This window comes from Ovis aries, chromosome 3 (genome assembly GCF_016772045.2).
Source record: "Ovis aries strain OAR_USU_Benz2616 breed Rambouillet chromosome 3, ARS-UI_Ramb_v3.0, whole genome shotgun sequence".
Taxonomy (NCBI): Eukaryota; Metazoa; Chordata; class Mammalia; order Artiodactyla; family Bovidae; genus Ovis; species Ovis aries.
In genome coordinates, this window is record NC_056056.1 from 83,143,183 (window position 1) to 83,170,872 (window position 27,690).

Below are 27,690 nucleotides of genomic sequence, written 5' to 3' on the forward strand. Positions count from 1 at the left end.
TGTTTAAAATTGAAAACAGTAGTAGATTGGTGCCTAGAGAGACTATATGTCTTGATTATAGCTATAATAATATAGTAGGTAATGGGGGGGGAAAACTTCAAGAAAAATAATTAAATCAATGAAAACAGAAACTAGAAGTTGAGTGATAAATATAGAGCTGTGATATGCACAGGTGATAGGATTGAATGATAATAGGCTTGAGAAGGACAGAGAATATGCATGCATTTCTCAGTATCTACTTGTTTCAGGTGTTTTATTAGGCATCTTCTATTTTTTATAAAATGATAAGAGTAGATGATTCATTTTACAACTGAGCAAACTGTGGATAAGTGATGTTGCTTAGCCCAAGGCCACAAGCTTATAAGTTTTAGATCCTATTACTTGTAGTATATGGAGAAAATACTTACTTAAAGTTAACCTGGGAAATTTAGAGAAACTTACCATTATACAAACTTATAGTCATGACTCCAAAACTTCCTATACCTGATAGTATCATATGAGCAAATCAACAATGAGATGTGAAGTATTGTAAATGTGTGTTGGTAAAGGGATACAGAAGGAGCGTGGGCTATAAGCTAGTAATGGAGTTGGACTAAACGAGGGCTGTAATTAAATTTTCTTGGCTAAAATAATTAGAAAAAGGTAGAATATATTTACAGAAAAGTCAAGGTTTATGGTAAAACATACTAGGAAACTATAGAATACATTTTGAGGTGACATGGAAACATGAAAGCTTTTTCTAAGTCTTTCAGATTTATGAAATACTGCATGACAGAAATCTTACAGGTTCTGGGGTTACAAACAGGTGAAGGAAGTCCTGGCCCTTGGTGACCTTTTATTTCAAAAAGGGTAATACAATCAATAGGCAAACAGATAAAGAAAATAATAAAAACTCTGATAGAAGTGAGCTACAAGCTTATCTGAAAGTCAGCATTTCAGGCAAAAGGAAGAGTCAATGTACATAAGTTAGCCAAAAATATGCTCAGAGTGTTTTAGCCTTCCAAGTATACCTGGAATGTATGACAGAGTTAAGTTTGCAAGAGGCGAGAGAGAAAGCAGATGAGTATTAGGGTGGTAGCTTGGAGGAACCCAGAACATGTAGAGTCTTAGAGGGCATTGCTTGAATTTTGCTAATTACTGTGAGAATTCATTAAAGGATTTTTATATGAGTGACATAATTTCACTCACATTCTGAAAGATTCATTATAGGAGTAGAGTGCAAGAGCACAAAGAAAATTCCAGTTATAAACTATTGCAACAATCCAGACATGAGACAATAATGGCTTGGAATTTAGCTGTAGAGGTAGAAAATCTGAGATTGGTTTAAAAAAGAGATCTATTTTTAAACTTAAGCCAACAGAATTTACTGATAAATTAGGTATGGTACATGAAAGAAATAGAGGAAATATAGAATACTCCAACAAATGAAACAGGGTGGATGAGGAGGAAAGGATTTGCGAGTACTAAGAAATCAAAGTGTTAAGTTTGAAGTGAGTATTAGATATCTAATGGTACATAGGAAAGTTTAGAATTCAGAGGAATAGTCAGATGTAGAGCTATAAAGTGGGAACTCCTAAGAAGACAAATAATATTTACTCCTCCTATAAGATTGAATGGGGTCTCCCACAGAGTAACTGTAGGTAAAGAAGAGAAGTCTGAGACCTTAGCCCTTGGACTTTCCAACAGGTTAAAAGGAAAAGGAAAAAGAAGCCAAAGAAGTAGCAGCAATGAAGGCAGGAGGAAAATCAAGAGAGACTGATGTCCTGAAAGCCAAGTGAAAAAATGAGTTGGTGATAGAGTAAATGACCAACTGTCTTGAGAACTAAAGTCACTGGATTTAGCAATCAGCTAGTAATTGTTGACCTTAACAATAGCTGTTGGAATTGGTATGGAAGAAGGTCTAATTATACTGGTTTGAAGAATAAATGAGGGATAACAGATGAAAGCACTATTTTAGAGGAGTCCTTTTATATAATGTTGCAAAGAAATGGGGCATGAATTGGAGCAGAATGTGGGTACAAACAGATATTTTATTTTTTGTGTGTCTTTACTGAATTTGTTACAATATTTTCTGCCTTTTGTTTATGTTCTTTTTTTTTGGCTGTGAGTCATGTGGGATCTTAGTTCCCCAACCAAGAATCAAACCCACATTCCTTGCATTGGAAGGCAAAACCTTCACCACTGGGCCACCAGGCAAGTCCCCTACAGACACATATTTTAATATAGCACATATTATGTCAGGTTTTTATCCTAATTGAAATAATCCATAAGAGATAAAAAATGAAAATGTAGCAGAGGGAGGAGAAATTGAATAGAAAAGAGAGAATGAAATGTGTTCTATAGAAAGATGAATATTTTGTCCATAATAAAAAAGGAGTAAGTAGATGTGCTCTTAGGAATGTTTACAGAAGTTCTCTTTGAATACTTCTATTGGAGTTCACACTATATATCTATTGTCCTTAAAAAGTACATAAAAAATCCATAGAATTAATTGTCCTTTGTGAAAAATGTGGTTTTTAGGTTAATCAAGAACTTTCAGGTCTTTTCATTCTCAAGTCAGTACTTTAAAAAATATATTTTAAACATAATATATATAGAAATTAATATAAATAGAAATACTGATAAATATAGACATATTTAATGAATTCCTCTTTTCTGATTTGTTCTCAATTTTTATGAATGATATTAATTTTCTCATGTTCTCTTTTCTAACTGAAGCATGTTAACTTCTCAATAAATGTAGCTATTATTAGGAAAATAGAGTGGGAAATGTAATTTCTTGGTTGACATCACTTAATGACATTGAGACTTCAGACATCCTTTGTTTTTATGCAAATTGAGTCTTCAAAATTTTGTTCAATTGTGGAAAAACATTTTACTGCACATAAAACCTGAGAAGAGCCAACTTCATTCTTGAATAGTACCTCCTCCTAAAAACATGTTCTTAGGAAGATATTCACAAATATGTCTGTTACTAAAGGACTTCATTTTAATTTTCAGGTAAGGTCACCTAAATGAGCCAGCTGGATTTCCTAAAACTTGGTTTATTTCCTGATAAAATTATATAATCTCAAATCATGCACTGCTATGATTGAGGTTACTGCTTAACTCTAAATCCACTGATTTGGGGGGACATAATCAACAAACCATTGACATTGGCATTACAGTGGGAAAACTCGGACCTAAGAAAGAAAATATTTTAAGTAGATAAATAAATCATAATTCTCAAGTTACAATTCTTGACATGGAGTCAACTCTGACATGCTATTGTAGAGAAGAAAACTTTTCCTTTCTTCCCTTCTAGGTTCCTTGGCTGATCTAATAATTTAACTGACATCAGACAAAATAACAGGAGGAAACCAAATACAGGAGTACATAGAAAGAGGAGATTTAAGGAAAGAAACAAAGCAGGCTGTTTGCATACATTTTTATAAACAAATAATAAATTCCTACAGAACTGAGAAACAAAACCTTCTGGGTACAGGGAAGTGAATGACTAAAAGAGTAACAAGTTTGTTTATAGACTTTTCTTGGCCTTGAACTCCCTATCTCAGGTGATAAAGCTGTCTCTCTATCTCCTGGTACAGGAAGGGTACTTTTCATATGGGAGTTTTAGTTTCTGCTTTCAGGTGGACAAATGAGGGTCAGAATGCCCTTTATAAATCAGTTGTTTCTTAAGTAACTTTATTCAAAATAATATGCCAAAGTGACATATGTTGGGGGTGGATTGCTCTGAACCTCAGCATTATTTAAGCAACAGGACAAAGCTTTCTCCTCAAAGAAAAGACCAAAACTTACAAAGGATTATGTCACCACAAATCTTTAAATTATTTTATTTTAATGTAGTTTAGGATATTCTTGAAAGAGTAGCTGGTGATTTTTTAGTCTGGGTATCTGGATATATGGTAATGTTCCTCACCTTCCAGACGTCCAACAGTTAATTGAAGAAACTGATACATTTCCACCACCATCTAAGCTGAGACATTCTAAGTCATGGAGGCTCAGAAATAAAATCAAAATTGTAGGAAATGGCAGAAACGTCAACATCTGAATATTGATTTTTTTTGATGAACAAGTATTATATATTTCTATTTTATATTTATAGTATTTATTTTTCAATAATTTAATTTTTTATTTTTCAAGTATTTATATTTCAGTAATTTATTAGACAGCAGGATAGTTTTCTTAAACCATTGTTCAAACAAGAAATTTTAAAGGGAGCTTTTCTAAGCAGGGAATAACCACATACATATATTTCATTTTTATTTCTACCTTTTAAGAGGATATTATTAAATAGGGAGAGAATATTGCTATCTTTGCAATAATAGTGAGTATATTTCAGTTCTAGACACTTTTAGATTTATATAGGAAATGTAATACTGAAAGATTTCTGTTTTCTGTTTTAACACTTATAAGTAAAACTTTGTTTTTATCTATCTGAAATGATTTCTTGAAGACATGCTTATGGATATAGACATATATATTTCTGCATTTGCAAAAACACTGTAAATGAAACACACTAGGGAAATTTGTATTTTTTATAAATTAAGTATCTATGTAGATAAAAACAAAATGTTTATAAATTAATCTACACACAATGCTTAAAATTTTAACCTTTTAAATTTTAGATCCTAGGTATAGCTTTTCTATAATCATAAACAAATCAGGAGAAAACCAATAGTGAGTTCTTATAAAAGCATACCCACATATCATTTTATAAAGTTGATAGTCTTCTAAGAAAATCACTCATTGGTCTATTATTAATATTGCTATTTTGAAATTCATAACTTTTTTCATGACTGAAGAACAAGAGATATACAAAAGTATTTCCTGCTCTGAGAAGCCAGACTATATTATTTTATTTTGGGAAAAAAAGTATTAATTTCAGTGTTTTTATAAATGACTAGAAAAATAAAGGTGAGCTATTCAAATAAAAGCTTCATGGAAATAATGAAAGCAGGTTTTAGTATACTGAGTATGTTTTCATACTTTATGCTATAAATAACCAAAATATTACATACTGAAATGATACCAAGGAAGAAAAAATTCCAGGAAAATATTTTATTTGGGCAGATTTGGGGCTATATTTATAATATATATTAATATTAATATTTATAGAGAAAAAGGCTGTTACACAGGGATTAATTTTTCCATGTATATTTTCTTTTATTTAAGAAAGGAGAGAAGTAACTAAAATTGTGGTCTTAAAAATACCAATGCTTAATTAATGCTTTTCTCTCTAGTTTGACTTCCCATTCATGGAGAACTGAAAATAGAGATGATTTCTTCTCTCTTCTAACACACACCTGAAAGGAGGTAGTGAATCAAAGTCTAATTTTTGTTTGTATTTATTTGAATTACTCTAGTCAACATAATTTGAGAACAATCTGTTTTTTTTAAACTACAAGCATTTATAAAGAATGAATATTGAAAAGTATAATAAAAAGAAAAAGGTCAGAAATATAGTTTAGAAATATTAATTTTCATCATTTTTCACTGAACTGCATTTAGTTTTAACTTTTGACCATATTAACCACGGATTGATTCTCATGTAACCTATTTGTTAAAGGAACTATAGTTGTTGTTTAGTCACTAATCTGTATCCAACTCTTTTGTAACCCCATGAACTATATAGCTTGCCAGGCTCTCTCTGTCCATGGGATCTCCTAGCCAAGAATACTGGAGAGGGGTTGCCATTTTCTTCTCCAGGGTATCTTGCTGGACCAGGGATTAAATCTACATCTTTTGCACTGGCAGGCAGATTCTTTACTGCTGAGCCTCCATGAAAACCATTATCCGACCCTTAGGTCATTCAAGGTCTAGAGTACAAGATAAGCAAGGGAATGTGTGTGTTACGTGTGTTAGTTGTTCAGTCGTGTCCAACTCTTTATGACCCCATGGACTGTACAGCCTGTCAGGCTCTTCTCTCCATGGGATTTCCCAGGCAAGGATACTGGAGTGGGTTGCCATTTCCTTCTCCAAGCAAGGGAATAGGCAACTGTGATATCCAAGGTAAAAAGCTGTATGCTAGAGGTAAGGAGAATGTAGGATGAAAATCTGGGAAGTGGAAGGTGGGGCAGAAATATTTGAGTTTAATTTCGATTTTGATTGCAGAATGGAAAACCTTAGATTGTGATCACCCAGAAATCAGAGATACAAGTGGAGGGAGCATTGCCCTAGTGAAGGAAAGATATAGCAACAGCCAGATCTAGGGCAGCAGTAATGGGGATAAAGAGTAAGCAGATACATTTAATATTCATTAAGGAAGTATGCAAATGACACCATCCTTATGGCAGAAAGCAAAGAGGAACTGAAGAGCCTCTTGATGAAAGTGAAAGAGGAGAGTGAAAAAGTTGGCTTAAAACTCAGCATTCAAAAAACAAAGATCATGGCATCAGGTCCTATTACTTCATGGCAAATAGACGGGGAAACAATGGAAACAGAAAATTTATTTTCTTAAGCTCCGAAATCACTGCAGATGGTGACTGCAGCCATGAAATTAAAAGATCTTCCTTAGAAGAAAAGCTATGACCAACCTAGACAGCATATTAAAAAGCAGAGACATTACTTTGCCAACAAAAGTCCGTCTAGTCAAAGCTTTGGTTTTTCCAGTAGTCATGCATGGTTGTGAGAGTTGGACTATAAAGAAAGCTGAGTGCTGAAGAATTGATGCTTTTGAATTGTGGTGTTGGAGAAGACTCTTGAGAGTCCCTTGTACTGCAAGGAGATCCAACCAGTCAATCCTAAAAGAAATCAGTCCTGAATGTTCATTAAAAGGACTAATGCTGAAGCTGAAACTCCAATACTTTGGCCACCTGATGCGAAGAACTGACTCATTGGAAAAGGCCATGATGCTGGGAGGGATTGGGGGCAGGAGGAGAAGGGGACAACAGAAGATGAGATGGTTGGATGGCATCATTGATTCAATGGACATGAGTTTGTGTAAGCTCTGGGAATTGGTGATGGACAGGCAAGCCTGGTATGCTGCAGTCCACGGGGTCACAAATAATCAGACAGGACTGAGTGACTGAACTGAACTGAAGAAAGTAGATAAATAGGGCTTGGATTTGTAGATTTGTGAATGAGGAAGAAGAATGTCAATGAATTTCAATCTTCTGCATTGGTGGGCAGATTCTTTACCACAGAGACACTGGGGAAAGGACTATTAGGCCTTAGTAAACTAACAAGGATTTTTGGGTGTGAAAATCTGAATTTTCCTCACTGACATGGAGAACAGACTTGTAGACACCAAGGGGGAAGGAGGGTAGGGAAGGGATGATAATAGAAAATAATATAAAAATAATCTATACACATGTATAACTGAATCACTTTGCTGTACAGCAGAAATTTACAAATGCTATAAATCAACTATACATCAATTTTTTTAAAAGTGAGCCTTCCTGACTTCATTTCCATAGAACCAAATTATTTTGCTTTTAGTTTTTATAAAATTCTGTGAACAAAAGCTGTTGTGACTTTGAATAAAGAGATACAAACTTCTGGTTGCAAAATATATAAGTCGTGAATATGAAATGCACAGTGTGGGCAATATAGTCAATAACTATGTGATATCTTTGTATGATGACAGATGGCAACTAGACTTAACTGTGGTGGTGATTTTGAAATGTATAGAAATATTGAAACATTATATTGTGCACCAGGAACTAACATAGTGTTGTAGGTCAATTATACTTTAGAAACAAGCAATCATATCAATAGAAAAAAAGATCAGATTTGTGGCTGCTAGAGGTGGAGAGTGGGGACAAGGGGAATTGGATGAAGACAGTCAAAAGGTACAAACTTCCAGTGTAAGATACATATGTACTAGGTATATAATGTACAACACGATTAATATATTTAATACTGCCATATGTTATATATGAAAGCTGTTTAGAGAACAAATTGTTAGAGTTCTAATCCCAAGAAAAAAAGTTTCTCTTTAATTTTGTATCTGTAGATAAAATGATAGATATTCACTAAACTCACTGTGGTAATTATTTCGTGATATATGTAAGTCAAATCATTATCCTGTAAGCCTTCAACTTAGAGCTGCATGTTTATTATATTTCAATAAAACTGGAAGGAAAAATGATCTGAACAGAAGCTGTTGTGAGTTTGAACAACATGTGATTCTACAAAAACAGCAAAAAATTTCCTCTGAAAATGTTCAAAACACAGTTTTTCAAATGATAATGTAAGAATACTCAAGTGACTCTTTGAAAAACGTATTGTCTGATCTTTGCACATGCTCTTTCACTAGCCTCATTGTTAAGATGACCTTGGTTGCTGGTTTATGACTTTATCATAAACCAAAGACAATTTTAATTTGTTGCATTTTTATAACATGCATCTTATTAATTTCTTTATATAAAATATTTCTGGAAAATGAAAGGAATGAAAGCTGTTGTGGTGAGTGTAAATATAAAAATATTGAGGTCATCAAGAGGAATATAAAAGACTGTGTCGATCGATTTCTGAGTGTGTCTGGACTGATCTAAGTGAAGAAAAATTATATTTCCAAGATGACTGCACAATAATTTTCTGCCAGGAGTCAAGAGACAGATGAAATTAATTACAATAGCTGATATAATTAGGGAAAAGATTACGACTTTAAAATTAACCCTCATAGCGAATTTTCAATTTTCTTGTTTTAATAAAACTGCACATGCAAAAGATTTTGAGCTCTTTGAGAGGGTATCATGTTTCATTTTTTAAAATTTCTTGAACTCTAATAAACTGTTTATTACCTGTCAGGTGCCCAATTGAATATTTATAATATAATGGATTGATATTTGATCAAAAACCACGTGAGTCCATTATGAAATATTTTACAACCAAGAGGAAAGCCAATCAAACTGACATTAATATTTAGCTGAAAGTTATACCTGAAATACTATTTCAGAAAATTACCTACTTGGAGAAATATATGCACAGTGACTAATTTTCATCATTCTTTGTCCTAACTGCCCTGTCTAAATATCAAATGTTGGATGATTTAAAATTTTAATTCACATAAAAAATAGAAGTCCAGCCAAAAAACATTATTTTTATTTTTTCCTCTAAAAAACTCTGTTTTATCTTTAGTCTTCTGATGTAATTTCTCTTCCTACCAATACAAATTTCAAAAGAAGGGCACTTTTTATATGCTCACTTTAACAGACTGGAAAAACTATGATATAGCACGCTGCTACTGCTGTTGCTAAGTTGCTTCAGTCGTGTCCGATTCTGTGTGGTCCCATAGACGGCAGCCCACCAGGCTCCTCTGTCCCTGGGATTCTCCAGGCAAGAACACTGGAGTGGGTTGCCATTTCCTTCTCCAATGCATGAAAGTGAAAAGTGAAAGTGAAGTCACTCAGTCGTGTCCGACCCTCAGCGACCCCATGGACTGCAGCCTTCCAGGCTCCTCCATCCATGGGATTTTCCAGGCAAGAGTACTGGAGTGGAGCACCATTGCCTTCTCCGATAAACTTAACTTAGAATGTTATATTCTGAAAACTACAAAACATTGATAAAGGGAAATGCATAATACAAAGAAATTTTTAAAAAAATCCCATGGTCTTGGACTGGAAGAATATTAAAATACTTATACTACCCAAAACAACCTACAGATTTAATGCAATCCTTGTCAAAATACTCATGGTATTTTTCACAGAACCAGAACAAATAATCCTAAAATCTATATGGAAGCACAAAAGACCTTGAATTATGAAAGCAATCCCAAGAAAAAAAGCAGAGCTGGAGGTAGCAGGCTCTCAGACTTCAGACCATATTACAAAGCTACAGTAATCAAAACAGCATGGTACTGGCACAAACACAGATACATATAAATAGATCATTGGAACAGAATAGAGAGCACAGAAATAAAGCCATTCACCTATGGCCAATTAAACTATAACAAAGAAGTTAAGAATATGCAATGAAAAAATATCTCTTTAATAAGCTGTACAGGGAAAATTGGACAGCAACATGTAAAACAATGAGATTAGAAAAGTTCTTCATACCATATAAAAGATGAGCCCCAAATAGATTAAAGACCTAAATGTAAGACCTGAAACCATAAAAATCCTAGAACACATAGCCAGAATACTCTTTGATATAAATTATAGCAATGATTTTAAAAGTCTTCTAAGGCAAAAGAAATAAAATCAAAAATAAATAAATGGGACCTAATTAAGTTTAAATGCTTTTCCACAGCAAAGGAAACCATTGACAAAATGAAAAGACATATTACAGAATGGGAGAAAATATTTGCAAATGATATGAACCATGATCAACTAGGGGTTAATATCCAAAATATATAAACAGTTCATGAAACTTAATATTAATTTTTTTTAATTAGCAGAAGACCTGAATAAACATTTTTGCAAATAAGATATACAGATGGTTCTACAGATTGTAGATGTACAGATTTCTCTTATTAGAGAAATGTAAATCAAAACAAGAATGAGATCACCTCACACATATCATCAGAGTGACTATCATCAAATCATCTACAAATAACAAATGTTGGTGAGGACGTAGGGAAAAGGGAAACTGCGGAGTTGGCAATTTGATCTCTTGTTCCTCTGCCTTTTCTAAATCCTTTTCTCAGTCTAAATTGGGGTGCATGTATCTTTTCAATTTTTTTGTTTTTATTTACTATTTTTTACAGATATATAGCCAAGAATGAAATTGCTGGGAAATATGGTAATTCTATTTTTAGACACTTGCTCCTTGGAAGAAAAGCTATGACAAACCTAGATAGTGTTTTAAAAACCACAGACATCACTTTACCAACAAAGGTCCATATAGTCAAAGTTATGGTTTTTCCAATAGTAATGTATGGATGTGCTGGTTGGACCATAAGGAAGGGTGAGCACCGAAGAATTGATGGTGGCTCTGGAGAAGACTCTTGAGAGTCCCTTGGACCACAAGGAGATCAAACCAGTCATTCCTAAAGGAAATCAACCCTGAATATTCATTGGAAGGACTCATGCTGAAGTTGAAACTCCAATACTTTGATCACCTGATGCAGACAGCTGACTCACTGGAAAATAACTGTATGCTGAGAAAGACTGAAGGCACGAGGAGAAGGGGCACCAGAGGGTGAGCTGGTTGGATGGCATCATTGACTCAATGGACATGATTTGAACAAATTCAGGAAGATAGTGAAGGACAGGGAAGCATGGTGTGCTGCAGTTCATGGGGTCACAAAGAGTCGGACATGACTTAGCAACTGACCAGCTACAATGCACCCCAGTAGTCAAAGCAACATTTACAATAGGCAAGATAGGGAAGCAACTCAAGTGTCCATTAATAAAGGAATGGATAAAAAAGTGATACATGTATACATACAAACAAACATATATATATATATATATATTACTAGATATTTATACATATTTATATTTTCTGTTTTAGTCGTTAACTTTTGTCTGACTCTTTCCGACCCCATGGACTATAGTCCACCTAGCTCTTTTGTCCATGGCATTCCCCAGTAAGAATACTGAAATGCGTTGCCATTTCCTTCTCCAGTGAATCTTTCTTACTCAAGAATCAACCTGTTATGTCCTGCACTGGCAGGTGGATTCTTTATCACTGAGACACTAAGAAAGCTTATATATATCTCTGTATCTATCTCTGTATCTATCTATCTATCTATCTATCTATCTATCTATCTTTTCAGTTCAGTTCAGTTCAGTTCAGTCACTCAGTCGTGTCTGACTCTTTGCAACCCCATGAATCGCAGCACACCAGGCCTCCCTGTCCATCACCAATTCCCAGAGTTCACTCAGACTCACGTCCATTGAGTCAGTGATGCCATCCAGCCATATCCTCTGTCGTCCCCTTCTCCTCCTGCCCCCAATCCCTCCCAGCATCAGAGTCTTTTCTAATGAGTCAAATCTTCGCATGAGGTGGCCAAAGTACTGGAGTTTCAGCTTCAGCATCATTCCCTCCAAATATAATGAAAATGAGAGGATAAACCCTAAAGATAAAATGTATTGAGTTTCTACTCAGTTTATTATGTGCCAGACACACATGTACAAATCTTGCCTCCAAAATGGAAATACAAAAAGCTCCAAGAATAACACATTTTGCATAATGAGCAATGCAAACTGACCTGAAATGATATAAGGCTAATTATGAAAGTGAAAGTGTTAGTCATTCTTTTCTTTCTTCTTTAGAGTCACTCAGTTGTGTCGGATTCCTTATGACCCCATGGACTATACAGTCAATGGAATTCTCCAGGCCGGAATACTGGAGTGGGCAGCCTTTCCCTACTCCAGGGGATCTTCCAAAACCAGGGACCAAACGCAGGTCTCCCGCACAGTCTTGTCCAACTCTTTGCGACCCCATGGACTGTAGCCTGCCAGGCTCCTCTGTCCAGAGAGTTCTTCAGGCAAGAATACTGTAGTGGGTAGCCATTTCCTTCTCCAGAGATTCTTCCCAAGCCAGGGAATGAACCTGCATCTCCTGCAATGCAGGCAGATTCTTTACCATCTGAGCCAGCAGGGAAGCCCATCTCCCACTTAAATTCCAGTGCAGAAATATGACTGTGTCTGAATTGGACATGTCATCCTAGATCCCACTATCAGTTCAGTTCAGTTCAATTCCTCAGTCGTGTCCTACTCTTTGCGACCCCATGAATCACAGCACACCAGGCCTTCCTGTCCACCACCATCTCCCAGCATTCACTCAAACTCACATCCATTGAGTCCGTGATGCCATCCAGCCATCTCGTCATCTGTCGTCCCCTCTTCCTCCTGCCCCAACCCCTCCCAGCATCAGAGTCTTTTCCAATGAGTCAACTCTTCTCTTGAGGTGGCCAAAGTACTGGAGTTTCAGCTTTAGCATAATTCTTTCCAAAGAACACCCAGGACTGATCTCCCTTAAGATGGACTGGTTGGATCTCCTTGCAGTCCAAGGGACTCTCAAGAGTCTTCTCCAACACCGCAGTTCAAAAGCATCAATTCTTTGGCTCTCAGCTTTCTTCAGAGTCTAACTCTCACATGCATACATGACCACTGGAAAAACCATAGCCTTGACTAGACGGACCTTTGTTGGCAAAGTAATGTCTCTGTTTTTCAATATGTTATCTAGGTTAGTCATAACTTTTCTCCCAAGAAGTAAGTGTCTTTTAATTTCATTGCTGCAGTCACCATCTGCAGTGACGTTGGAGCCCAAAAAATAGTCTGACGCTGTTTCCACTGTTTCCCCATCTATTTCCCATGGAGTGATGGGACCAGATGCCATAATCTTCGTTTTCTGAATGTTGAGCTTCAGGCCAACTTTTTCACTCTCCTCTTTCACTTTCATCAAGAGGCCTTTTAGTTCCTCTTCACTTTCTGTCATAAGGGTGGTATCATCTGCATATCTGAGGTTACTGATATTTCTCCCAGCAATCTTAATTCCAGCTTGTGTTTCTTCCAGCCCAGCGTTTCTCATGATGTACTATGCATAGAAGTTAAATAAGCAGGGTGACAATATACAGCCTTGATGTACTCCTTTTCCTATTTGGAACCAGTCTGTTGTTCCATGTCCAGTTCTAACTGTTGCTTCCTGACCTGCATACAAATTTCTCAAGAGACAGGTCAGGTGGTCTGGTATTCCCATCTCTTTCAGAATTTTCCACAGTTAATTGTGATACAATAAGTATCACAATTGACACATAGTCAAAGGCTTTGGCATAGTCAATAAAGCAGAAAAAGATGTTTTTCTGGGACTCTCTTGCTTTTTTGATGACCCAGTGGATGTTGGCAATTAGATCTCTGGTTTCTCTGCCTTTTCTAAAACCAGCTTGAACATCTGGAAGTTCACGGTTCACGTATTGATTGCTGAAGCCTGGCCTATATATTACTCAGCCATAAAAAATAATGCAATTCTGCTATTTACAACAATGAGGATGGATATAGAAAATAATATGTTTAATGAAATTTCAGGCAAGATAAATACCATATTATATCACTTATATGTAGAACCTAAAAACAAATGAATGTGTATAGGAAAAAAGAAACACACTCAAAAGTACAGAAAACAAACTAATTGTTACCAGTGGGGAGAGGAAAGAAGGGAAGAGTAAGATAGGGTGTGAGATTAAAAGCTACCAACTACTATGTGTAAAATAGATAAGAAACAAAGATATATTTTATAGCATAGGAAATTATTGTCATCATCTTGTAATAATGTTTAATTGAGTATAAACTAAAAATACCGAATCACTACACTGTATACTAGAAATGAATATTATAAATCAATTATACTTTGATAAAAAAATTTAAAATAAAGCAAAATGCTCAAAGCATTTCTTCTAGAGCAGGAACAAAATAAAAATGTCCATTATCTCTAACTTTTATTAATGGCCTTCAGACACATGAAAAGATGCACACTATTTCTAATTATCAATGAGATGCAAATCAAAACCACAGTGAGATACCATCTTACACCTGTCAGGATAGCTGTTGTCAAAAATACAACAAATAACAAGGATTGGCAAATATGTGAAAAACTGCAATGTTAGTGAGATTATAAGTTGTTCAGTCACTGTGGAAAATGGTATGTAGTTTCCTCAAAAAATTATATATAGAATTGCCATCAGTTCAGTCCAGTTCAGTTCAGTCATTCAGTCATGTCCGAATCTTTGCGACACCCCAGGCCTCCTTGTCCATCACCAACTCCCGGAATTCACTCAGACTCCCGTCCATCGAGTCAGTGATGCCATCCTGCCGTCTCATCCTCTGTTGTCCCCTTCTTCTCCTGCCCACAATCCCTCCCAGCATCAGAGTCTTTTCCAATGAGTCAACCCTTTGCATCAGGTGTCCAAAGTACTGGAGCTTCAGCTTTAGCACCATTCCCTCCAAAGAAATCCCAGGGTTGATCTCCTTCAGAATGGACTGGTTGGATCTCCTTGCAGTCCAAGGGACTCTCAAGAGTTTTCTCCAACACCACAGTTCAAAAGCATCAATTCTTTGGCACTCAGCTTTCTTCACAGTCCAACTCTCACATCCATACATGACCACAGGAAAAACCATAGCCTTGACTAGATGGACCGTAGTTGGCAAAGTAATGTCTCTGCTTTTGAATATACTATCTAGGTTGGTCATAACTTTTCTTCCAAGGAGTAAGCATCTTTTAATTTCATGGCTGCAATCACCATCTGCAATGATTTTGGAGCCCCAAAAAATAAAGTCTGGCACTGTTTCCACTGTTTCCCCATCTATTTCCCATGAAGTGATGGGACCAGATGCCATGATCTTCGTTTTCTGAATGTTGAGCTTCAGGCCAACTTTTTCACTCTCCTCTTTCACTTTCATCAAGAGGCCTTTTGGTTCCTCTTCACTTTCTGCCATAAGGGTGGTGTCATCTGCATATCTGAGGTTATTGATATTTCTCCCGACAATCTTGATTCTAGTTTGTGCTTCTTCCAGTCCAGCGTTTCTCATGACGTACTCTGCATAGAAGTTAAATAAGCAGGGTAACAATATACAGCCTTGACATACTCCTTTTCCTATTTGGAACCAGTCTGTTGTTCCATGTCCAGTTCTAACTGTTACTTCCTGACCTGCATATAGATTTCTCAAGAGGCAGGTCAGGTGGTCTGGTATTCCCATCCCTTGAAGAATTTTCCACAGTTTATTGTGATACACAGAGTCAAAGGCTTTGGCATAGTCAATAAAGCAGAAATAGATGTTTTCAAGAAAATTAGAGATACCAAGGGAACATTTCATACAAAGAAGGGCTTGATAAAGGACAGAAATGGTATGGACCTAAGAGAAGCAGAAGATATTAAGAAGAGGGGGCAAGAATACACAGAAGAACTGTACAAAAAAGATCTTCATGACCAAGATAACCACAATGGTGTGATCACTCACCTATAGCCAGACATCCTGGAATGTGAAGTCAAGTGGGCCTTAGAAAGCATCACTACGAACAAAGCTAGTGGAGGTGATGGAATTTTCGTTGAGCTATTTCAAATCCTGAAAGATGATGCTATGAAAGTGCTGCACTCAATATGCCAGCAAATTTGGAAAACTCAGCATTGGCCACAGGACTGGAAAAGGTCAGTTTTCATTCCAATCCCAAAGAAAGGCAATGTCAAAGAATGCTCAAACTGCCGCACAATTACACTCATCTCATATGCTAGTAAAGTAATGCTTCAAATTCTCTAAGCCAGGCTTTAGCAATAGGTGAACTGTGAAATTCCAGTTGTTCAAGCTGGTTTTAGAAAAGTCAGAGGAACTAGAGATCCAATTGCCAACATCTGCTATATTATGGAAAAAGCAAGAGAATTACCATAGAATCCAGCAATTTCACTCTGGGTTATTGACCTAAAGAAAACAAAAACACTAATTTGAAAAGATATATGCACCCTATGCTTATTGTAACACTATATATAATAGTCAAAATATGGATTCAGCCTAAGTGTACATCAGTAAACGAATAGATAAGGAAAATATGATATATAATCAGTGGAATATTATACAGCTATACTGCTACTGCTAAGTCACTTCAGTCGTGTCTGACTCTGTGCAACTCCATAGACTGCAGCCCACCAGGCTGCTCCGTCCATGGGATTTTCCAGGCAAGAGGACTGGAGTGGGGTGCCATTAAAACCTTGACATTGTGAACACATGGATGAGTCTAGATGGGATTATGTTACATGAAAGAAAGTCAGATAATAAAAGATGACTAATACATGATTTATTTATATGTAGACTCTAAAAAGTAAAGCAAACAAACATACAAAAAAATACTGAAAAATAGATACAAACAAGTAACTTGCATATAGGAGTGGGGTGGAGATGATGGGAGAAACAGGTGAATGGAATTAAGAGGTACAAAGTTTTATTGATAGTTATGATATTAACAAGCTACACGGATGTAATATACAGTATGCTGCTGCTGCTGCTAAGTTGCTTCAGTCGTGTCCGACTCTGTGCGACCCCATTGATGACAGCCCGCCAGGCTCCCCCATCCCTGGGATTCTCCAGGCAATAATGCTGGAGTGGGTTGCCATTTCCTTCTCCAATGCATGAAAGTGAAAAGTGAAAGTGAAGTCGCTCAGTCATGTCCGACTCTTAGCGACCCGATGGACTGTAGCCTACCAGGCTCCTCCGTTCATGGGACTTTCCAGGCAAGAGTACTGGAGTGGGGTGCCATTGCCTTCTCTGAATATACAGTATAAAGAATATGATTAATACTATTCTAATAACTTTATATGCAGACAGATGGTTACTAATCATCATGACCATTGTATAATATATTTTGGATCATTGTGTTATATATTTGAAAATATCACAATTTTTTTTCAATTATATTTCAATTTTAAATGTTTGTTGATTATATAAAAATTTTAACAATAAAAAAGCCCAGAGCAAACACTGTTCAAACTCCCCTTGATAAGCTTTTACCAAAAAATAAAATACAGGTATCTTTGACTGCAGTCATGAAATTAAAAGACGCTTACTCCTTGGAAGGAAAGTTATGACCAACCTGGATAGCATATTGAAAAGCAGAGACATTACTTTGCCAACAAAGGTCCATCTAGTCAAGACTATGGTTTTTCCAGTGGTCATGTATGGATGTGAGAGTTGGACTGTGAAGAAAGCTGAGTGCCGAAGAATTGATGTTTTTGAACTGTGTATTGGAAAATACTCTTGAGAGTCCTTTGGACTGCAAGGAGATCCATCCAGTCCATTCTAAAGGATATCAGCCCTGGGTGTTCTTTGGAGGGAATGATGCTAAAGCTGAAACTCCAGTCCTTTGCCACCTCATGCGAAGAGTTGACTCATTGGAAAAGACTCTGATGCTGGGAGGGGTTGGGGCAGGAGGAAAAGGGGATGACAGAGGATGAGATGGCTGGATGGCATCACCGACTCAATGGACGTGAGTTTGAGTGAAATCCGGGAGATGGTGATGGACAGGGAGGCCTGGCATGCTGCAGTTCACGGGGTCACAAAGAGTCAGACACGACTGAGCGACTGAACTGAACTGAACTGATACTTCAGAGAATTGCAAGTTTGGTTCCAAGCCGCTGCTTTAAATAAAGGAAGTATCTCAATAATGTGAATCACACAAGTTTTTTTTTTGTTTGTTTCCCCATGCATTAAGTTATATTCATATTAAACTCTAATATCTTGTGTGCAACAGCATTATATCTAAAAGAATGTGCATGAGAAATAAAAAACGTTAAAAAATATTAACTTTTATCTGAGGCGTCAGTGAATTGTAATCTTTTTGCTGAGAGAGGGTTTTGCTTCAGTGTTGGCTACTGACTGATCAGGGTGGTTGCTGAAGTTTGGGGTGGCTGTGACAGTTTGTTAAAATAAGACAATAATAAAGTTTGCCACAACAATTGACTCTTCCTTTCACAACATTATAAATGTTCCTTTTCTGGAACATTTAATGCTGTTTTATAGTTATTTACCCACACTAAAACTTCTTTTAAAATTGGAGTCAATCCTGTCAAACCCTGCTGCTGCTTGATCGCCTAAGTTTATGTCATATTCAAAATCCTTCTTGTCATTTCTACTGTCTTCATGGCATCTTCACCAGGAGTAGATTGAACCTCAAGAAACCACTTTCTTGGCTTATCCATAAGAAGTAACTTCTTATCCCTTAATGTTTTATCACAAGATTGCAGCAATTCAGTTGCATCTCCAGGCTCCACTTCTAATTCTGGTCCCCTCGTTCTTTCCATCACATATCCAGTTACTCCCTTCACTGAAGTCTTGAACCCCTCAAAGTAATCCAGGAGAGTTGAAATCCACTTCTCCCAAACTCTTGCTAATGTTGATATTTTGAACACTTCCCATGAATCGCAAACGTTCTTAACACATCTAAAATGGTGAATTCTTCCAGAAGATTTTCAACTTACTTTTCCCAGACCCATTAAAGGAATTCTTAGCTATGGCAGCTGTATCCTTACCCATTTTTTCCTTAAATAATAAAACTCAAAAGTTGAAATAACTCCATGATCTATGGGCTGCAGAATAAATGTTGAGTTAGCAGGCATGGAAACAACATGAAACTCACTGTACGTCATCAGAGATCTTGAGAGATCAGCTGCAGTGTCAATAAATATTAGTATTTTGAAAGAAAAACATTTTTTTCTGAGCAGTAGGTCTCAGTAGTGGGCTTTAAACAGATATGCAGTCATCAGGATTTTTGGTCTGTTGATTAGAGCACAGGCAGAGCAAATTTAGCATAATTCGTAAGGGCTCTAGGATTTTCAGAAAGGAAGATGAACATTGGTTTCTATGTGTTGATTTTATATCCCACAACTTTACTATATTCATTGATTAGCTCTAGCCTGACTTCAGGCTCTACTAAAAAGCTGCAGTCATCAAGACAGTATGGTACTGGCACAAAGACAGAAATATAGATCAATGGAACAAAATAGGAAGCCCAGAGATAAATCCACACACCTATGGACATCTATCTTTGACAAAGGAGGCAAGAATACACAATGTAGAGAAGACAATCTCTTTAACAAGTGGTGCTGGGAAAACTGGTCAACCACTTGTAAAAAAATGAAACTAGAACATTTTCTAACACCATACACAAAAATAAACTCAAAATGGATTAAATATCTAAATGTAAGACCAGAAAATATAAAACTGCTAGAGGAGAACATAGGCAAAACATTCTCCAACATAAATCACAGCAGGATCCTCTATGATCCACCTCCCAGAATACTGGAAATAAAAGCAAAAATAAACAAATGGGATCTAATTAAAATTAGAAGCTTCTGCACATCAAAGGAAACTATAAGCAAGGTGAAAAGGCAGCCTTCGGAATGAGAGAAAATAATAGCAAATGAAGAAACTGACAAACAACTAATCTCAAAAATATACAAACAACTCCTGCAGCTCAATTCCAGAAAAACGACTCAATCAAAAAATCAGCCAAAGAACTAAATAGACATTTCTCCAAAGAAGACATACGGATGGCTAACAAACACATGAAAAGATGCTCAACATCACTCATTATCAGAGAAATGAAAATCAAGACCACAGTGAGGTACCATTTCACACCAGTCAGAATGGCTGTGATCCAAAAGTCTACAAGCAATAAATGCTGGAGAGGGTGTGGAGAAAAGGGAACCCTCTTCCACTGTTGGTAGGAATGCAAACTAGTACAGCCACTATGGAGAACAGTGTGGAGATTCCTTAAAAAACTGGAAATAGAACTGCCTTATGACCCAGCAATCCCACTGCTGGGCATGCACACTGAGGAAACCAGAACTGAAAGAGACACATGTACCCCAATGTTCATCGCAGCACTGTTTATAATAGCCAGGACATGGAAGCAACCTAGATGCCCATCAGCAGACAAATGGATAAGAAAGCTGTGGTACATATATACAATGGAGTATTACTCATTAAAAAGAATATATTTATATCAGTTCTGATGAGATGGATGAAACTGGAGCCGATTATACAGAGTGAAGTAAGCCAGAAAGAAAAACACCAATACAGTATACTAACACATATATATGGAATTTAGGAAGATGGCAATGACGACCCTGTATGCAAGACAGGGAAAGAGACACAGATGTGTACAACGGACTTTTGGACTCAGAGGGAGAGGGAGAGGGTGGGATGATTTGGGAGAATGACATTCTAACATGTATACTACCATGTGAATTGAATCGTCAGTCTATGTCTGACGCAGGATGCAGCATGCTTGGGGCTGGTGCATGGGGATGACCCAGAAAGATGTTATGGGGAGGGAGGTGGGAGGGGGGTTCATGTTTGGGAATGCATGTAAGAATTAAAGATTTTAAAATTTAAAAAATAAAAAAATAAAATTAAAAAAAATAAAATAAAAAATAAAAATAAGAAAGATGGTAAAGATAACCCTGTATGCGAGACAGCAAAAGAGACACAGATGTATAGAACAGACTTTTTGACTCTGTGGGGGAGGGAGAGGGTGGGATGATTTGGGAGATTGGCACTGAACATGTATACTATCATGTAAGAAACGAAGTGCCAGTCTATGTTCGATACAGGATACAGGATGCTTGGGGCTGGTGCACTGGGATGACCTAGAGAGATGATATGGGGAGGGTTGTGGGAGGGGGGTTCAGGATTGGGAACTCATGTACACCCGTGGCGGATTCATGTCAATGTATGGCAAAACCAATACAGTATTGTAAAGTAAAAAAAAATAAAAAATAAAGAGAAAAGAAAAAAACAACAACAACATTGGTTTCTTTTTTTTTTTTCAAAAGTATATTTTATTTTTATTTTTTTAACTTTTTTTAAAATTATTATTATTATTTTTTTAATTTTAAAATCTTTAATTCTTACATGCGTTCCCAAACATGAACCCCCCTCCCACCTCCCTCCCCACAACAACTCTCTGGGTCATCCCCATGCACCAGCCCCAAGCATGCTGCACCCTATGTCAGACATGGACTGGCGATTCAATTCTTACATGATAGTTTACATGTTAGAATTCCCATTCTCCCAAATCATCCTACCCTCTCCCTCTCCCTCTGAGTCCAAAAGTCCGTTATACACATCTGTGTCTTTTTTGCTGTCTTGCATACAGGGTCGTCATTGCCATCTTCCTAAATTCCATATATATGTGTTAGTATACTGTATTGGTGTTTTTCTTTCTGGCTTACTTCACTCTGTATAATTGGCTTCAGTTTCATCCATCTCATCAGAACTGATTCAAATGAATTCTTTTTAACAGCTGAGTAATACTCCATTGTGTATATGTACCACAGCTTTCTTATCCATTCATCTGCTGATGGACATCTAGGTTGTTTCCATGTCCTGGCTATTATAAACAGTGCTGCGATGAACATTGGGGTACATGTGTCTCTTTCAATTCTGGTTTCCTCGGTGTGTATGCCCAGCAGTGGGATTGCTGGGTCATAAGGTAGTTCTATTTGCAATTTTTTAAGGAATCTCCACACTGTTCTCCATAGTGGCTGTACTAGTTTGCATTCCCACCAACAGTGTAGGAGGGTTCCCTTTCTCCACACCCTCTCCAGCATTTATTGCTTGCAGATTTTTGGATCGCAGCCATTCTGACTGGTGTGAAGTGGTACCTCATTGTGGTTTTGATTTGCATTTCTCTAATAATGAGTGATGTTGAGCATCTTTTCATGTGTTTGTTAGCCATCCGTATGTCTTCTTTGGAGAAATGTCTATTTAGTTCTTTGGCCCATTTTTTGATTGGGTCGTTTATTTTTCTGGAATTGAGCTGCATAAGTTGCTTATATATTTTTGAGATTAGTTGTTTGTCAGTTGCTTCATTTGCTATTATTTTCTCCCATTCCGAAGGCTGTCTTTTCACCTTGCTTATATTTTCCTTTGTTGTGCAGAAGCTTTTAATTTTAATTAGATCCCATTTGTTTATTTTTGCTTTTATTTCCAGAATTCTGGGAGGTGGATCATAGAGGATAAAGTCACCAGCTGTGTTAGCCCCTAACAAGAGAGTCAGTCTGTTCTTTGAAGTCCAGCATCAACTTCAGCTCTTTAGCTATGAAAGCCCCAGGTATTATAACATCTCCTTCCAGTATAAAGTTATTTTGTCTGCATTGAAATTATGTTATTTTGTGTAGCCACCTTCATTAATCATCTTAGCTAGATTTTCTGGGTAACTTGCTACATTTTCTACATCAGCACTTACTGCTTCACCATACACTTTTAGCACACAACACACACACATACACTTCTATGTTATGGAGAGTAATTAAAAATACTAATTTAAACATTTTTCACAGATGACAAATTTCTTACTATGTACTGATGGGTTTTGTTCAAACAAGTGTCCATTTGTGCATATAACCCTTTGGTGATACATGATAGTGCCATGGCATAATTATTATGCTATGATCAGAAAACGAAGTAATGCAAATTTTATTTATGAATTAGGTATTCCCACTAAGTGACTATTAATTTATGTCAACAAACCATAAATTCGTAGAGCTCAAAAAGACAAAAGTAAATCATTGGCTCTCCACAAAATAGGTAGCTTTTATCTCAACTCAAAAATAAGTTGTTATATTCATTTAGAGGACTTCCCTGGTGGCTCAGACGGTAAAGCGTCTGTCTACAATGCGGTAGACCTGGGTTCGATCCCTGGGTTGGGAAGGTCCCCTGGAGAAGGAAATGGCAATCCACTCCAGTACTAATGCCAGGAAAATCCCATGGACAGAGGAGCCTGGTAAGCTACAGTCCATGGGGTCGCAAAGAGTCGGACACGACTGAGTGACTTCAACTCACTCACATATTCATTTAGTAGGAGAAAAATTATATTGTTAAACTTTTAATTTAATTATTGGTTTTGTAGTTTTTCTTATAGATGTATAAGATCTGTATGTCATGTACATATATTTTATATGCATGAGTGAGTGAGTGAGTGAAGTCGCTCAGTCGTGTTTGACTCTTTGTGACCCCATGGACTGTAGCCCACTAGGCTCCTCCGTCCATGGGATTCTCCAGGCAAGAACACTGGAGTGGGTTGCCATTTCCTTCTCCAGGGGATCTTCCTGACCCAGGGATCAAACCCAGGTCTCCTGCAATGCAGGCAGATGCTTTAACCTCTGAGCCACCAGGGAAGCCCCTATAATGAGAATAGCTAAAAGTCATTTACCTTGAAAGGAATTTTGAATTACTCAAGTTTGAGAAATATGTAACAAGACCTTTGAAAATATTGATAATTATTTAATAACTTTATCAGTCAGTTCAGTGGCTCAGTCATTTCTGACTCTTTGTGGCCCCATGGACTGCAGCATGCCAGGTTGACCTATCCTTTACTATCTCCTAAAGATTGCTCAAACTCATGTCCATTGAGCCAGTGATGCCAAACAACCATCTTGTCCTCTGTCATCCCATTCTCCTCCTGCCCTCAATCTTTCCCGGCATCAGGGTCTTTCCCAATGAGTCAGTTCTTCACATGAGGTGGCTAAAGTATTGGAGTTTCAGCTTCAGCATCAATCCTTCCAATGAATATTCAGGACTAATTTCCTTTAGGATGGACTGGTTGGATCTCCTTGAAGTCCAAGGGACTCTCAAGAGCCTTGTCCAACACCACAATTGTATTTCATTAAAATTCAATTTAGAAATATTATTTTTTGAAGTCATAGTATTCTCGATTATTTAATGTAAATATTTAATACTTTGAAGTGAAGTGGCATCCCTCAGTCGTGTCCGACTCTTTGCGACCCCATGGACTGTAGCCTGCCAGGCTTCTCTGTCCATGGGATTTTCCAGGCAAGAATACTGGAGTGGGTTGCCATTTATAAATTAAGCATAGCTTATTGGATTGGCTTGCCTTGATAGTTAACTGTGACTTCAGACACTGAGGAAACTCATTTCTGTTTGTAAGTCACAACTTATCAAACGTATTAGAACATAAGCAATTCACATATAGGGAATGCTGATAAGTATGGCATGAGTTTGGAAGAGCTGGCAGCCTCAAATACATATTTTCTTAAACACTGATTTTTAAAAGATATTTCTGATAATTTCCCTGTTAGTTGAGTTAAAAATTTTTGTTAGCAACTGGGGTACATGATGAGAAAACTGAAGATTGAGAACATTCCATTCATCCATTTTTAAAAAATTTTAATAGCTAGTCTTAAACCAGTCTAAAGGTATTTTCTGATGCTTTATTTCATAACTCTCCATTTCAACAAATCTGATGATATAGTTCATGCCTCCAATGGAAGCAAGCAAATTGACTGGGAATTCGTCCAACTTCCCCATACAAAGTAATTATAATATTATTGAATTATATATATTCAATATTCAATATATTATATATATATTATATATATTATTATATTCCAGCATATTCCTTATGCTGTATATTATACTCCCTGTGACTTATTTATCATATAACTGGAGGTTTGTAGCTCTTAATCACTCCACTTATTTTTCCTGCAACCTCCTATACCCCTCCCTTCTGATAACCACTTGTTTGGTTTGTTCTCTTTATCTATGAATCTGCCTTAGATACCTATGAGGTTTTATTTGTTTGCTTATTTGCTTTTAGAGTCCACATATAAGTGAGATCATGTGATATTTTTACCATCTCTGTCTGACTTATTTCACTTAGCATAATGACCTCTAGACCTATGTATGTTATTGCAAATGGCAAGATATCATTTTTTATGGCTGAGTAATACTTCATTGTGTAGATATACAACAGTTTCTTAATCCATTCACCTATCAATAATCATGTAGGATGCTTCTATATCTTAGCTATTGTAAACAATGCTCCAATGATCATTGGAATGTATATACCTTTTAGAGTTAGTGTTTTTTTCTTTTTTTGAGTAAATATACAGAAGTGCAATGGCTGGATAATGTGAAAATTCTATTTTTAGTTTTTTGAGGACCCTCTATACTGTTTTCCATAATGGCTGTACCAATTTATGTTCCTGACAACAATGCTTGAGCGTTCCTTTGTTTCCACATAATTATCAACACATTATTTGTTGTCTTTTTGATAGCCATTCTATAGGGTAGGTTGGTATCTCATTATGGAGAAAGCCAACTTTTTTTTAATGGAAAAAAATGCATAGCTGAAAGCTGTCCCTGTTCTTGCTCCCCTTTTGCTCCCACCCAACAACCAACTGAACAGTGGGGCCTGTAGTCATGGACTACTCCTGTTCTACAAGCAACACAAAGATAACATTTCTTTATTTTTAGAAGGGACATTTTCCAAAGTGAATCCTTATGATAATGGGCTTAGGGAAGAATAGATTATTTTCATAGGAAAGCTAATCAAAGAAAAGTCATTTAGGATTTAAACTGAAACTATTCAATGATACCATTACTGTAACCAGTTCCTTTTATACTTTAAAATTCATTTAAGACTAATTTTTACCAATTTTGCAGAAAGATAATAGGAAAATGGCTAACATACTAGATATAAATAAGTCACACTTGAGCTTCAATTTATGACTTAACTTCTTAAAGAGTCTATAAACCAACACTATCCAAAGCAAGATAGCTTAATGATTCTGGTGACCAGATTGACTTTTTTATTCCACTGACTTGTGTGTTGACTTCTGCAAGTTATTTCTCCTTTCTGAATCTGTTTTATATCTTTAAACGAAATGGGCAGACCAGCTCTGACATTTTCATTCAGAGCTTCCATAGAGATACCTCAGAGGTCTCTAGGGATTATCATAGAGAGGGAGCAGATGTCTACCTACTAATCTCTCACACCCATCCTCAACATTATTTAACATAAATTATTGCTATTATGTATTTATATATTGAGTTTAGTAGAAGTATTTTTTAGAAAAAAATGGACCTAGAAATATGTTTTTAAGTATTTGTAACTATGAGAATAGATTCTCTCCATGGTGCTTTCTAATGCCTGTAATTAAATCTACTAGCAATGAAACAGCATTCAGAACTTGTTATTACTGTTAATAATGACACCAGCATGTCACTAAAACACATACATTTTGATATAGTAAGTTACCACTTAAAATTAGGTTGTGAGGCACACATTTGTTTATAAATTGGCTAATTGGGAGATGGAAGGCATTTTCCCATAGAAACAGTTTTTCAGCTGAAGTGGTTAGGCTTGCTGTGGGGGGAAAAAAGGAGAGAGGAAAAAAAAAAAACACAACTAATTGCACTGCTAAGGTTAAAACAGTCTGTGAATGAAAAACGTTTCCTGCCATATTAGTTAGCAAAGGATGTTGCAGTCATGAAGCCATCATGTCACAGCCACCCCAACAGAGAGCCTTGCATTCAGAATGCCAGCCACAAAGCCCTTAGCCACTGCAGCCACTGCCAAAGGTGCACCCAGAGGGGACTCAGGATGGGAAAAAAATAATAATAATAGGATACTGACCCTGGATACCTAAGGAGCATATCAAAGGAAACATTTCAATGAGCCCAGACTCTTGCATCTTCCCAAACATAGAAAAGCTTTAAATTTCTGAGCCTGAGATACCTTGTTTTCTTTAATTAACAGTAATTTTTTTGGTGTTTTGATTACCTGGTCTTTGTTACCAAAACTCCTATATATCCTGGCTCTTCCCTTTCCAGAGCAGTCCCTTAGCATCTCCTGGGTTTGAAGTCCTCAGAAAGTTGAGATGCATAATTCTCAACTTCTACGTTGTGCATTTTTTTCAGTCAACAAGTCCATTTTCAATAAAGAAGAGTGAGACAAATACAAAAGCTGCAATTAAATTTCAGGAAGAAGAATAGTATTGCAGATTGGCTTTTTAAGTATTTAATATTTGAAGACAAATGATTAATCTGTTTAACTATTTTCTGTATTTAACTAGTTTCAAAGTTATCCAAAGAGCCATGATTTGAGAGACAGCTCTTTACTGATATTGGCATGGTGACTATGTATTCAAAAAAAGAAAAAGCCAGTAGTCATTTAGTTTCATTAGGAATGAGAAATTTGCTCAACCCCATTTAAGTCCTGATATTCCTCTCCAAGTTAAAACAAACCTAAAACTTTTGAGTTAACATTGGGGGAAAACAAAATAAATCAACAAATAAAAAGATGATTTTATAAAAAGAAAGTAGGAGGAAAGTTGGTGGCAATAGCTTTTGCTATCTAACTATCCTTACCTCTGTTCAGTGTGTGAATTGCTAATTAGAAGAGGCTGATAACTCAGGGAGGAGCTCTATTAAGACTGGTGGAAATCTTGCATGTTCTAAAAATCTTCCTGGGGTAAAATGTTTCTTTAAAAGATCAGTAAATGGAGGT